General features: G+C 44.8%; 1 protein-coding gene across 1 annotated transcript in view; it reads right to left on the bottom strand.

Moving 5' to 3' along the window:
* CDKL5 (cyclin dependent kinase like 5) overlaps window positions 1-14,476 on the bottom strand; it is a 1,714,404-nt gene that overhangs the window by 1,077,729 nt on the left and 622,199 nt on the right. The window lies entirely within an intron of this gene.

Genomic DNA, 14,476 nt, shown 5'->3' with positions numbered 1-14,476 from the left:
TGTGATGCCGAGCTATCTGAATAGATGTGTAATGAAGTCCAGGTTTTGAATCAGCAGATGCCTGGTAGGGGCGGTGAGGAACCAGTCGTCTAGATAAGGAAACACCCAGAATCCATGTAATCTAACCACCATACATTTGGTGAACACACTGGGGGCTGTGGTGAGAGCAAATGGTAGCGCTGTGAACTGGTAATGACTGGCTCCCAGCCAAAAGCAGCAAAACCTTCTTGAGCACTTGTCTATTTTTATGTGATAATATGCATCTTGAAAGTCTGTAGAGCACATCCAATAGTCTTTCTCCAGAAAAGAGAGGATAGACTGAACCGTGACCATCCAGGATTTTGTCTATGTTAGACATTGATTCTCTATTTACAAGTATTCCGAATGACATGGGTATTCAAATGTTATACAAGCATATAACTGAATATTCCAGCTATACAGATATTAACACAGATCTTGTATGCAAGTTAAGAGTTGTATTGGAGAACAATGTGTTTTTATTCCAGGAGAATTACTATAAGCACTACTATAAGCAGGTAAAAGGCATAGCAATGGGAATGTCTGTAGCAAACTTGTATGCCAATTTGGTTATGGATTGCTGGGAAATGGAAGTTATCTTGTCCACATCTAACAAGTTTCATAAGATTATTATTTTTTACAAAAGATTTGTTGATAGTGAATCTTTCCATAAAAGAAAAATACCAAGTGACCTAAATGATTTTATTGCATTTTTGAATGTTACCACTACTTTTCTGAAATTCAAAAAAAAAATTCAATACAGGAAAATAGATATGCTTGACATCACATTATTTAAGGATGTCAAGGGTAAGATACAAACTACCCTATATAAAAAAAGATGTTAAAAAGTGCACTTATTTATCACATGACAATATGTACCCCATCTTTATGTATGGCAATACTGTCAAGAATCAAATGTCTAGACTCTAGACATTTGATTCTTGATAGCATTGTCAGAGCATGTAAACTTAATATTATTGACCATGGTTTAGAATGACAATTGAATGATATGTCTAATTATTTTACAGAAAGGAGATGAAATGCATCACATTAAAGAAGAGATTTTAAGGGAAAGGAAATCTCGGTATCCACCAAATTTTTCGTGTCACTCAATAGATAATAATAAAAGCAAAAGACTTAAAAACGATATCATTTTGTATTAACTTATGACCAACACACATATGTTAAGCATATTATCGTTAAGCATTGGCCGATGTTGCAACAGATGCCAGAACTGAAAGAAGTTGTATTATGAATCCAAACCTTTTCTTACAAAAGGTGTGCTACACTTCAGAACAGATTATGTTATAAAGAACAAATTATGAGTAGTGAAAAGAAGATTCTGAGAAAGGGCACGTTTAAATGCGGACGTTGTAAGTTTTGTAAATATATATGCACTAACAAAGAATTTTTCCATCCTGTTAATAACACATTATTTCATCTATCTGCATATGGAAATTGTAATACAAAAACATTATATATATATATATATCTATATCTATATATATATATATATATATATATATATATATATATATATATATATATACGGCTAAGTGTAATACGTGTCCCTCATATTACATAGGCAAAACCAATCAAAGGTAGAAAGGCTATATAAGTAAAGTACAGTTCCTTATCAGCAGATGACCCTGTTGAAGGAGTGGTCTGAATGCCTGGATCGCATGTTTCACTGCCAGCATCTCTTTTAGATTTATGTGTAGATTCAGCTGGTCTTGGGTCCATAGGCCTTGTATACACTTGTCCACCATGTGTGCCGCCCAGCCTAGGTCTGAGGAAAGAAAGAGTCCCCAACGGGGTACTTAGCTTTTTAGAAGTCTTCGGTAGTAGAAATCTCTGGATCTGACCGACCGGCACTTGCGAACAGCTTCTGCTTCGGGCACCGCGCGGCAAGAAAGACTGAGGAAAATGGCGTCGGCTGATGCCTTTATACCCAATAAACAGCAGCTATGACGTCGGGTGAAGTGCGACATCAGCCGAAGCCAGACCCAGACTTTGGAATCCGGCCGACCGAGGGGCTGCCTGAGGCAGGACAACCCATATGTTAGGACTGCAGATGCATCCTTGAAGGACATCCACCTTTCAGATATAAAGAGAGGCAAAGAAGTGAACTCTTTATATAAACATATATGAAAATACAGACAACACTCATACTTTTAAGTTTTTGAGTTTAGAAAACATTTTTAAGAGTATTAGGGGAGGTGATGTTTTGAATACAACAGAGAGACACGAAAATAAATGGATTTCACATTTTAGGTCTTTTCATCCCCCTGGTTTAAATGAGGTTTTAACTTAAAAACTAGAGTTGAAATACTTACATAACTTAATAAGGTGAGTATACTTTGTATTGTAGAATGTACCTTTAAGAGAGAAAGTGTTATTTAATTGATTAATTAGTCGTATATTTAAATGTTTATGTGATTCAGTGTTATAGTTGTTTCTGAAGCCTGGAGAAGCAGTTTTACTATGAAAGTGTACTCACTCAAGAGTATTCACTTGCAAATACACAGATTTTATCCTGCTTGTGGTTCTGGTCACCTCTTTTTATTGGAGTCTTGTAAAATGCGCCATAAAATTAAAGGACCTAAGAGCAAAGGTCGATGAAGCATAGACCAGCTTTCCAAACCTGTCCATCATCCTGGACTTCCTGTTAGGAGGATGAGCAGAGGGACTCTTGTCGGCTAGTTCTTTTTTAGTGGCTGACGCCACCACCATGGCATCCTACTGACAAACCCTTTGCCCAATATTGGTGGTCTTCTGGTGGGGATAATATTTTGTCCAATCTCCAGGGGATAGGCTCTATGGCATCAGAATCCTTTCAAGCCCGCTGCGCGATTAATTTTACCAGGTAGTCAGGAGGTGGGGACACCCAGGAGGTAGATGGCCGAGCACCAAAGGTTGCAAGTACACAGTTTCCTCCGAGAATGGGTCTTGGGATTTCCAGTTACCCCTCTGTTTCAAAATCTCTATGATGTCTCCAAAGGAGACATCCTCAGGGGGTGACTGTGGGGACCCCCTTCATCGAAATTTGTGGCTTCCATGATGGATTCTTCATGGGAATCCAGATGCTTCCTCTGGCAAGTTCTTTTTTTGGGGTGGAGCCTCAGTGGGAATCTCTGGGGAGGGCTCCGAAGAAGTACTCTGTACATGGGTAACTTGAAGCTTTGGTGCTTGCTGTCCTGTCGTAGAGATGGGTGTCAACTCTGGACCAGAGGAAAGGGAAACATGGCACTCCGATATGGTTGGGACCAGCTGGGAGCCTGTAGAGCCGATGGCCTTCTCCATAACACGAAAGGCAGCACCCCCTGAAGAGGAGTGGCAGCCTGGAAATGAGAAAAACCACCTCGGAACAGAGGTCACACTCCTCTTCGAGGAGCCGCCCTCCAATATTGGAACCAGGGAAGTACCCACAACTGCCAAGGTTTCTGGAACCAAGATTGGCACTGTGCCCAAAATTGGTGCTGAACCAGGAACCATGGAACCAGAGGAGGAGGGATCTCGACCCTGAGACTCAGTCGGCTCCAAAACAGGAACCGAAGAGGTCAGAGCAACTTCTGGCACTGAGGTGGGTAAGTTATCTTTGTGCAAGGGGCATCCAACAATTTAGATTTGACATGGTCTGGCAGAGGTTGATCCTTAAAGCTATGCATGTCTTCTAATGACAGCTCCAGTGACTGCTGCCCTGCAAGTAGCTTCTAGGGTGTCAAAACCGCAGTGCAAAGTGTGTTTAGTTACTTGACTTGCAGAATGCATTAAGTCTTGTAAATCTTTAGATTCTGCCCAAGGACACATTTTTTGTTTAAGGAGTTCCAAAGTATGTTGCTGAAATTTCAGCATATGGAACTGACAATTTAGTGCCCTGACAGCAAAAGTACCTGACGTGTATACTTTGTTATCCCATCTGTCCAAAGCTCAGGAATCCCTGTCTGAGGGGGTAGGATTCTTAGCAGAGGTTGCTTTAATCCCTTTTGGCCCTTGGGAAATGACCTCAGGGTCAGCTGTTGGATTTCTAAAAAGATATTTGTGTGAGTCAGGGACTCTATAGTACCTGCCTGGTTTTCTGGGAGCAGGAGGTAGGGCGTCAGGAGTCGAGCTGGATTCAAGGAAAACATCCTCCACAACGTTCAGGACTGGGGGGGGGGGGGGATGGCCAAGGGTCTGTGTTGTGGAAGATATAGGAATTCCAAGTCTTTTTTTAGACTGAGGGTAGTTCTGACTCTCCCAATGGAAATACTCCCTTAAAGTATGCAGGGTTTCCCCAAAGGAAAAATCCTCTGGGGGAGAGGCTGAAGGAATGGAGTCCTCTGCATCAGAATCCTCATAAGTGGAGAGAGGTTGCATGTCTTCATAGTCAGATGCATCAGATTCATCTGACTCTTGTTCAGACAAAACTACAGGGGACAGATCTCTTTTCCTTTTTGAGGGGGTAGCTTGGCCTTTTTGAGGGGGTAGCTTGGCTTCCCCTGATCAGCATGATAAGGTCTTCCACCATTTTAAGCATTTGAGACTGAGGCAAGGTAGCAGGCGCCTGAGAGTGGGTCAGTTTCTTGGGTGTGGTTAGAACCCTGAGCCTTAGTAACTCGGTCATTTTTGAAAAAAATGGTAGTTGTGAAAGATGATGTCGTTTGCGTTGAGATTCAGTAGTGTGAAGGACTTCCTCGGAAGCCAGTGCCTGCTCAGCCGCTCCAGACCCATCCAAGGTAGAGACAACTGCAGGATCCTTAGTCGAAGAAGAGTTTTGTGGCATACTGGACTCCGAAAGGGTCTCAGTAGCGACCTGCGAATCAACTGAAGCCAGCATCAGGGGGCTGCGAAAGTGCTTCACCTAGTACCGGAAGAGGACTGACGACTAGCTTAATGGAAGCATTGTCAGTAAGTTTGGACCTGTGCAGTCTGTCTCCGTCTTTATCTTTTTTCAGAAGATCTGCTGACAGATGGCTTACCGAAGCCATATCAGAATTTGAGGACTGTAAACGAAAATATCTGGCTACAACAAGGTTCCGATGATGGTACAGTTCTGGCATTGAACAAAGCACAGAATCGACAACGGGGAATGTCATGGTCTGGGCCTAAACAAGTGACGCAATAAAAACAAGTGATGCAGTAAGAGTGGAAGTCTCAGTGTGGTATTTGTTTTTCACAGGCGAAAAAATTATTAACTTTTTCTGACATTGGTTAGTGCAAGAAAAAAGGATCCCCAACGGGGTACTTAGCTTTAGAAGACTTCAACTTCAATTTGGAGATGAAAACTCAGGTAGTGGCCAACTGGCACTCGTGCAAACTGCTTCTGCTTCAGGCTTAACGGCAAGAAAGACTGATATAACGGCGTCGGCTGCCTTACTTTATACCACTGACGGCCTGACGTAAGTCCTCAAGTGGCAGCAACCGACGCAAAAATTCTAAGTCACTGGTATTCGGGACGGTCGAGGGCTACCCTAGCAGGGATAACCCAAATGTGATGACTGCAACAGTGAAACATGAAGAACATCTTCTGGCACCGAGGTGGATACACCTAACATCACCGAGACAGCCGGTACCAGGGGAATCTAAGTGCTAGGCTCTGAAACTACGGTCATAGTCTGCGAAGGATAATTAGTCACAGGAGAAAATATCCCTGATCCAGACGTAAAAAGGGGTTGAGCAGGGCCAGGGATAACTCTGGCCAGTAACAGCTGATCTACCAATCTAACGACATCCAGTTCTCAGAGACTCCTGGAGGACCTTATCGAGAGGGCCAAAGACGACTCTGGGCATTCTAAAAATGGACTTAGTACTTGTCCTACATAAGGATCTACGGTAGGAGAATATCTTATTCTGGGCACTTCTAATGTAGGTTTTGGTGCTGAGAGGATACACAAATTGCATCAGTGTCGATGTAGCAGGTTGCACTGAAATAGGGGAAGTCAGTGCTGAGCCAGTAACCACAGATGTCGGCACTGACAAGACAGCTGATGGCACCATAGAGGTTGATGGTGCAGAGGAGTCAGAAGTCTGTAATCTAGGAGCCTTGGTGATCGGTTCCAAAGAATGCGGAAGAGAGGATTTCTGTTTGGGAGCTCTGGTACTGAAGGTGAGGTTGGTACAGTCAGGTTTTTCTTTTTTGAAGGATCCTTTTTTATGTCTCCCTTGCACAAGGCTTCATTGAAATGGGATTTATGGAGACCTTTGAGCAACAGCTTGTACCAACGCTCTGTCAAGGTTCTTTAACTGAACCCCTTACAAATTTCACACTCCAGTTCTAAATGAGGTGCCCTTAAAGCAGTATACACAAGAAAGATGTCTATCAGAAATTGGGCATCTTCCTATCACAGTCTTTACAACGTTTGAAACTTGACATACACTTAGGGGGTTTGTCAGATTTTTCAGTCATGATTGGTTTGTCAGACATATTCAAGATGAAGGCCAAAAATAAAAATTCGCCCAAAAAGAAAAACACACTCGTACACACCCATGCACACAACAGGAGAGAAAAGGAGAAGAAAAATCTAACAATGGTACATATAGCCAAACTGGAGGCTGAGCTCTCTCGACCCAGTAATGGCACAGCCGGTCAGGAAGAAAAGGTAACCACACACACCACAAATTCAGTCTCACATAGACCCATCGCACCAGCAAACCAAACACAAACACACAAAAACATACTCGGAGGCTCTAAACAAAAATCTGCCTAAGCAGCAAAGACCTCCAAAGCAGACATCCAAGCAACCCCCACCATGCAACAATACCCACGTAACACACAACTCACAAAGTCAGTGTGCCACACAGTCACAGCCCTTAAGGCTAAACAACACACCAAATACACTTGTAATAGGTGACTATTGTCAGACACACTGACGTCCCACTCACCGGACTGAATAAGGAGAAGGTCACTGTAAGCTGCCTGTCGGGTGCCAGGATCCGCCACATAACACATGCACTCAGGTCACTCCAAAGCAAGTACAAATATGACTCCATCATTGTCTATGCTGGTGTGAATGACCTGAGATGCAACTCCCTGGACTACAGGAAAAGAGACATAGAGGAGCTCTCTGATCATGTAGCCCAGGCCGGTATGACCCTCTTGAGTAGCATCTTGCCCTCACCAAGAATGATGCCACAGTATAAAGACAAAATGATCAATTTTAACAATTGGCTAAAGTATTGGTGTCATTCAAAGGGGATCTGTCAGCCTAGGATGACATGCTCGACAAGCCACGTTGCTTCGCGAGGGACGGCTTGCACCTGTCACCCCTGGGTTTTCGAATACTGGCAAAGGCTCTTGCCGCCCCCATAGTGCCTTTTTTAGGCAAGGCTCAAAACACAAACCCACCTCCATAGACGACACAAAGAAAAAACTAAGGGTAATGCTGCTCAATGCCAGAAGTCTAAATCTCAAAATGCACGCTCTCGAGGCCCTTCTCAGTATGGAGAACATCAATGTCTGTGCTGTGACTTGAAACCTGATTCAAGGCTCCTGAGAGCACCCCGGCACTATCAGGTTTTACCTCATATCATGCGTTCCGGCCCCAAAACCCGGACCACGCCACAAAAGGAGGGGGTGTATCCATATTCATCAAGGATACCCACACCTCCAGGTTGGTGGCAACGCACGAAGCATCGGAAACCATCCAGGTGCAATTAACCATAGGCAAAACTGCTCTACAATTTGTAGCATGCTACAGGCCACCCTCTCAAACTCAGGAACCCCACACAGCCTTCCTAAAGACATTGGAGGGTATAAATGTATCTCCAAACACCATTATATTGGGTGACTTCAACTACCCGAATATAGACTGGGAACATTACTCAAGCCCCAACTTTCTAGCCCAAAGGTTCCTGGAGTTCATAAATTCAAATGCCATGGAACAACTAGTCACTGTTCCCACAAGAGGAGAAAATATACTAGATCTCATCATCACAAACATGGGGACAAAATGCTCCACACCGGAAGTATATCCCTCATTGGTGAGATCAGATCACAAACTTATCTCACTGGAAATCCACATCCCGCCCCACCCCAAACAAAAAAGACCACAGTGAAGAACTTCTCTAAAGCAAACTTCACACTACTCAACACTGGTGTGGTATCCTTCAAGGCCCCCGAGCCAGTGGAAACCACAATCCAAGCTGCGGAAGCCCTTACAAATGCCTTCTACGAACACCTCCAGGACTGCATGGATCAGGCAATCCCTAATAAAACCAAGACTCTTTCCACCAAGGGCAAATGTCCAGTCTGGTGGACCCCAGCCATAAACAGGAGAAAGCTGTTACATGATAGAGCAAAATCCATAAAAGAGAAGACACCCTTGATCATTATTAGTAAAAAAAATATGAGCACTCAAAATCATCCAAGGCCAAATTTGAGAGAAAAATTGCAATAGATTCAAAAGACAATCATAAGGCCTTCTTCGGCTATGTTAGAAACCTGGGTGGAAACTCCCAGATATGCGCAGAATTAGTCCAAAATGATACAAAAATCACTGAACCCACAGACATTGCCAACATACTGGCAGACAGGTTCAGTGCAAACTTCACCCCCTCTCCCCAAAAGGAGAGATAACTATCCCAGCAGTGTAGCCACCCAGACACCTCTAATGCACAGGTGAAAGCTGCTCTCTCTAAAGCTAGAAACACAGCATCAATGGGACCGGTTGGTGTCCCCGGCTGTGTGCTACGAACTCAACAAGGAACTAAACCCGCATATAAGGCAGCTGTTTAATCTTAGCCTTACCACAGGATCGTGCCCAAGGAGTGGCGTGCGGCATCTGTGGTCCCACTCCACAAAGGCGGTACCTCTGGACCCTGGAAATTACCGCCCCATAAGCTTAACAAGCCTGGTCTGCAAAGCTATGGAGAGGATCATAATGGAACTCATAAACAAAGACATAGGGGACTTGCAGACATTGGACCCGACCCAGTTTGGCTTTGTCAAGGGCAGATCATGCCTTTTGAACTTGGTCGACTTCTTGAAACAGTCACCAAGGCCATTGATGAGGAAAGGCAGTCCATACAGCCTACCTTGACCTTGCAAAAGCTTTCGACACAATACCCCACTCGGGTATTATAGAGAAACTTACCAGCTTAAATGTAAACCCATATGTCACAAGATGGGTTGCAAACTGGCTAAAGGACAGAACCCACAGGATTAGAGTTGCTGGCGCCATGTCAGACTCCAAGCCGGTCACAAGTGGGGTCCCACAGGGTTCAGTCCTTGGCCCCTGTTGTTCGGCATCTACTTCTCAGAAGTACAGGCAAACATAGGAGGACTATGGCTGACAAAGTTTGCAGATGACTGCAAACTGGGCCATAGTAGAAAGTACATCGGACACAGATATCCTTCAGAGGGTCTCCACGGAAACTGAGAACTGGTGCCAGAGCCATGGCCTGAAGTTAAATGCCAAAAAATGTATAGTCATACCCTTCGGGAAAAACAAGGTAACCTCAAGCTACCATATAGGTGGCAATCCATTAAGCACAGAAGAGGTTATCAGGGACCTGGGGACCCAGGTTGACAGTGGCCTTTCTTTTGACACTCACATTGCTAAAGTGGTTAGAAAGACCTTCTACATTGCCCACCTGATCATGAAGGGATTCACATCCAGATCAAGTGAGGTCATTGTTCCCCTGTACTCTTCATTTATCAGACCAATGATCGAGTACAATGTCCCATTCGGGATGTATCTCACCCGACACCTGCAGCAATTGGAGAGACCCCAAAAGTTCCTCACCAAAAGGATAAAGGGACTCCAAAATCTGTCATATGCTGCCAGACTGAAGAAACTCCAGCTCTATTCAGTTGCATACCGCCTGCTCAGAGGTGACCTGTGCCTGACATACAAGGCCATGTCCAACCCGGAATTAATGGACATGCTCCACCTCAAAAATCCAAATCTACCAGATCCACTAGAGCAAGCGACTTAAACCTTAGCACGGATATAAATAGGACATGTTGGAGGGATAGATTTGTCACCCAGAGACTCCCTATGCTGTGGAATAAAATCGCAGTCCATGTGAGGCAGAGCACCTCGCTGGCTCTGTTCAAGAGAAATCTTGACCGGTGGATGGGAGATCGTAGGTTTACAGGGGAATCATCTCTGTGTCACTGCTGGACAGAGGCACAACAAACTAATGGGCACAGTATTTTTTAACATAAGGGGTGGCGTAAGCCACAAAACTTTGGGCTAGGCTTATAAATGCCTTAGGGCAGATAGCCTAGTATAAACCTATGAACCTAAGACTTTCCTCAGAATGGAGAATATCGATATATGTGCAGTAACCAAAACCTGGTTCAAGGCTCCCGAAAGCACCCCAGCACTACCAGGCTATACTTCATACCATGCTTTTCGGCCACAAAACTCAGACCGAACCACAAAAGGAGGGGGAGTATCTATATACATCAAAGATACCCAACACCTCCAGGTTATTGGCATTGCACGAAACATCGGAGATCATCCATGTGCAACTAACGGTGGGCAAAACTGCCTTTCAGTTTGCAGCCTGCTACAGACCACCCACCCAAACAATGGAACGCCACTCGGCTTTCCTGAGAACACTGGAAAATATGAAGGTCTCTCCAACCACCATTATATTGGGTGACTTCAACTACTCAAACATTGATTGGGAAAACTACTCAAGCCCAAACATCCTCGCCCAACGGTTCCTAGAATTTATAAACTCAAATGCTATGGAACAACTGGTCGCCACTCCCACAAGAGGGGAAAACATATTGGACCTGGTCATCATCAACATGGGGTCTCTATGTCCCACACAAGAGGTATACCCCATATTGGTAAGATCAGACCATAAATTAATCTCACTGGACATCCATTTTCCGTCCCCACCCCCAGCCAAGGAAACCACAGTGAAGAACTTCTCAAAAGCAAACTTCACACTTCTCAAAACCGAGGTGAAATCTTTCAAAGGCCCCGGGCCAGTGGAAACTACGGCCCAAAACGCAGAATCCTTTACAAAAGCATTCTATGGACACCTACAGGAATACATGGAGCATGCTATCCCAAATAAAACCAAGACTCACTCCTCCAAAGGCAGGAGACCTGTCTGGTGGACCCCGGCCATAAATAAGCTATATAACAGAAGGAGAAAGCTACTACATGATGGAGCAAAATCCCAAAAAGGGAAGGCATCTCTGATCAGTACTAGCAAGAAACTACGATCCCTCATAAAATCATCTAAGGCAAGCTTCGAAAGAAAAATTGCACAAGACACTAAGGATAATCACAAGGCCTTCTTTAGTTATGTCAGGAACCTGGGAAGCAACTCCCAGATATGCTCTGAGTTAGTGCAAAATGACAAAAAATACACTGAACCCACAGACATTGCCAACATCCTGGCAGAAAGGTTCAGTACAAACTTCTCCCCCCCTTCCCCTCCAAAAGAGCAAATGTCTATCCCAACAGAATGTAGCCTCCCTGTGATCACAGATGCACAGGTGAGAGCTGCCCTCTCCAAAGCAAAAAACACAGCATCAATGGGACCAGACAGTGTTCCGGGCTGCGTCTTACATGAGCTCCAAGAAGAACTATACCCTCACTTAAAGACACTGTTCAATCTCAGCCTTACTACAGGATATGTACCCAAGGAATGGCGTACAGCAACAGTGGCCCCGCCCCACAAAGGTGGTGCCACAACAGACCCCGGAAACTATTGCCTTATAAGCCTGACCAGCCTGGTCTGCAAGGCTATGAAGCGTATCATCATGGAAATCATAAACAAGGACATTGGGAACCTCCAGACACTGGATCCTACACAATTCGACTTTGTTAAGGGCAGATCTTGCCTCTTGAACTTGGTCGACTTCTTTGAAACTGCTTCCAAAGCCATAGATGAAGGGAAGGTAGTCCACACTGCCTACCTAGACCTCGGAAAAGCCTTCGACACAATACCCCACTCGGGCATCACAAATAAGCTCACCAGCTTAAATATCAACCCCTATGTCACAAGATGGGTTGCAAACTGGCTCAAGGATAGAACCCACATGGTCAGAATTGCGGGTGCCATGTCAGACTCTAAACCAGTTACAAGTGGCATCCCACAAGGCTCAGTCCTAGGATCCCTCTTGTTCGGTATATATTTCTCCGAGGTACAGGCTAACACGGGTGGACTATGGCTGACAAAGTTCGCAGATGACTGCAAATTGGGCGCCATAATCGACTCTCCAGTTGACACGAGCATCCTCCAAAAGGGTCTCAGAGATGGATAATTGGTGCCAGAGCCATGGCCTAAAGCTAAATGCCAAAACGTGCACTGTCATCCCCTTTGGGAAAAACAAAGTGCCCACAAATTACCATTAAGTACGGAAGAAGTAATTAGGGACTTGGGGATCCAAGTAGATAGTAATCTCTCCTTTGACAATCACGTTGCCAAAGTAGTTAGAAAGACCTTCTATATAGCCCACCTTATCACGAAAGGGTTCACATCTAGATCAAGAGAGGTCATTGTGCCCCTCTACTCATTACTTATCAGGCCCATAATTGAATACAATGCCCCATTTGGGATGCACCTTACCAGACACCTGCAGCAACTGGAAAGACCCCAAAAGTATGCAGGGTTTTCCCAAAGGAAAAATCCTCTGGGGGAGAGGCTGAAGGAATGGATTTCTCTGCATCAGAATCCTCATAAGTGGAGAGAGGTTGCATGTCTTCATAGTCAGATGCATCAGATTAATCTGACTCTTGTTCAGACAAAACCAGGGGACAGATCTCTTTTCCTTTTTGAGGGGTAAGCAGCCTTTTGAGGGGGTAGCTTGGCTTCCCCTGATCAGCATGATAAGGTCTTCCACCATTTTAAGCATTTGAGACTGAGGCAAGGTAGCAGGCGCCTGAGAGTGGGTCAGTTTCTTGGGTGTGGTTAGAACCCTGAGCCTTAGTAACTCTGTCATTTTTGAAAAAAACGGTAGTTGTGAAAGATGATGTCGTTTGCGTTGAGATTCAGTAGTGTGAAGGACTTCCTCGGAAGCCAGTGCCTGCTCAGCCGCTCCAGACCCATCCAAGGTAGAGACGACTGCAGGATCCTTAGTCGAAGAGTTTTGTGGCATACTGGATTCCGAAAGGGTCTCAGTAGCGACCTGCGAATCAACTGAAGCCAGCATCAGGGCTGCTTGAAGTGCTTCACCTAGTACCGGAAGAGGACTGACGACTAGCTTAATGGAAGCATTGTCAGTAAGTTTGGACCTGTGCAGTCTGCCTCCGTCTTTATCTTTTTTCAGAAGATCTGCTGACAGATGGCTTACCGAAGCCATATCAGAATTTGAGGACTGTAAACGAAAATATCTGGCTACAACAAGGTTCCGATGATAGTATAGTTCTGGCATTTAACAAAGCACAGAATCGACAACGGGGAATGTCGTGGTCTGGGCCTAAACAAGTGACGCAATAAAAACAAGTGATGCAGTGAGTGGAAGTCTCAGTGTGGTATTTGTTTTTCACAGGCGAAAAAATTATTAACTTTTTCTGACATTGGTTAGTGCAAGAAAAAGGATCTAGCAGTACTTAGCTAGAAGACTTCAACTTAAATTTGGAGATGAAAACTCAGGTAGTGGCCAACTGGCACTCGTGCAAACTGCTTCTGCTTCAGGCTTAACGGCAAGAAAGACTGATATAATGGCGTCGGCTGCCTTACTTTATACCACTGACGGCCTGACGTAAGTCCTCAAGTGGCAGCAACCGACGCAAAAATTCTAAGTCACTGGTATTCGGGACGGTCGAGGGCTACCCTAGCAGGGATAACCCAAATGTGATGACTGCAACAGTGAAACATGAAGAACATCTTCTGGCACCGAGGTGGATACACCTAACATCACCGAGACAGCCGGTACCAGGGGAATCGAAGTGCTAGGCTCTGAAACTACGGTCATAGTCTGCGAAGGATAATTAGGAGTCACAGGAGAAAATATCCCTGATCCAGACGTAAAAAGGGGTTGAGCAGGGCCAGGGATAACTCTGGCCAGTAACAGCTGATCTACCAATCTAACGACATCCAGTTCTGAGAGACTCCTGGAGGACCTTACCGAGACGGCCAAAGACGACTCTGGGCATTCTAAAAATGGACTTAGTACTTGTCCTACATAAGGATCTACGGTAGGAGAATATCTTGTTCTGGGCACTTCTAATGTAGGTTTTGGTGCTGAGAGGATACACAAATTGCATCAGTGTCGATGTAGCAGGTTGCACTGAAATAGGGGAAGTCAGTGCTGAGCCAGTAACCACAGATGTCGGCACTGACAAGACAGCTGATGGCACCATAGAGGTTGATGGTGCAGAGGAGTCAGAAGTCTGTAATCTAGGAGCCTTGGTGATCGGTTCCAAAGAATGCGGAAGAGAGGATTTCTGTTTGGGAGCTCTGGTACTGAAGGTGAGGTTGGTACAGTCAGGTTTTTCTTTTTTGAAGGATCCTTTTTTATGTCTCCCTTGCACAAGGCTTCATTGAAATGGGATTTATGGAG

This window comes from Protopterus annectens, chromosome 5.part1 (assembly GCF_019279795.1).
Source record: "Protopterus annectens isolate FY-2018-M chromosome 5.part1, PAN1.0, whole genome shotgun sequence".
In the NCBI taxonomy this organism is placed as follows: domain Eukaryota; kingdom Metazoa; phylum Chordata; order Ceratodontiformes; family Protopteridae; genus Protopterus; species Protopterus annectens.
This window is presented reverse-complemented; position numbering and strand designations above follow the sequence as displayed.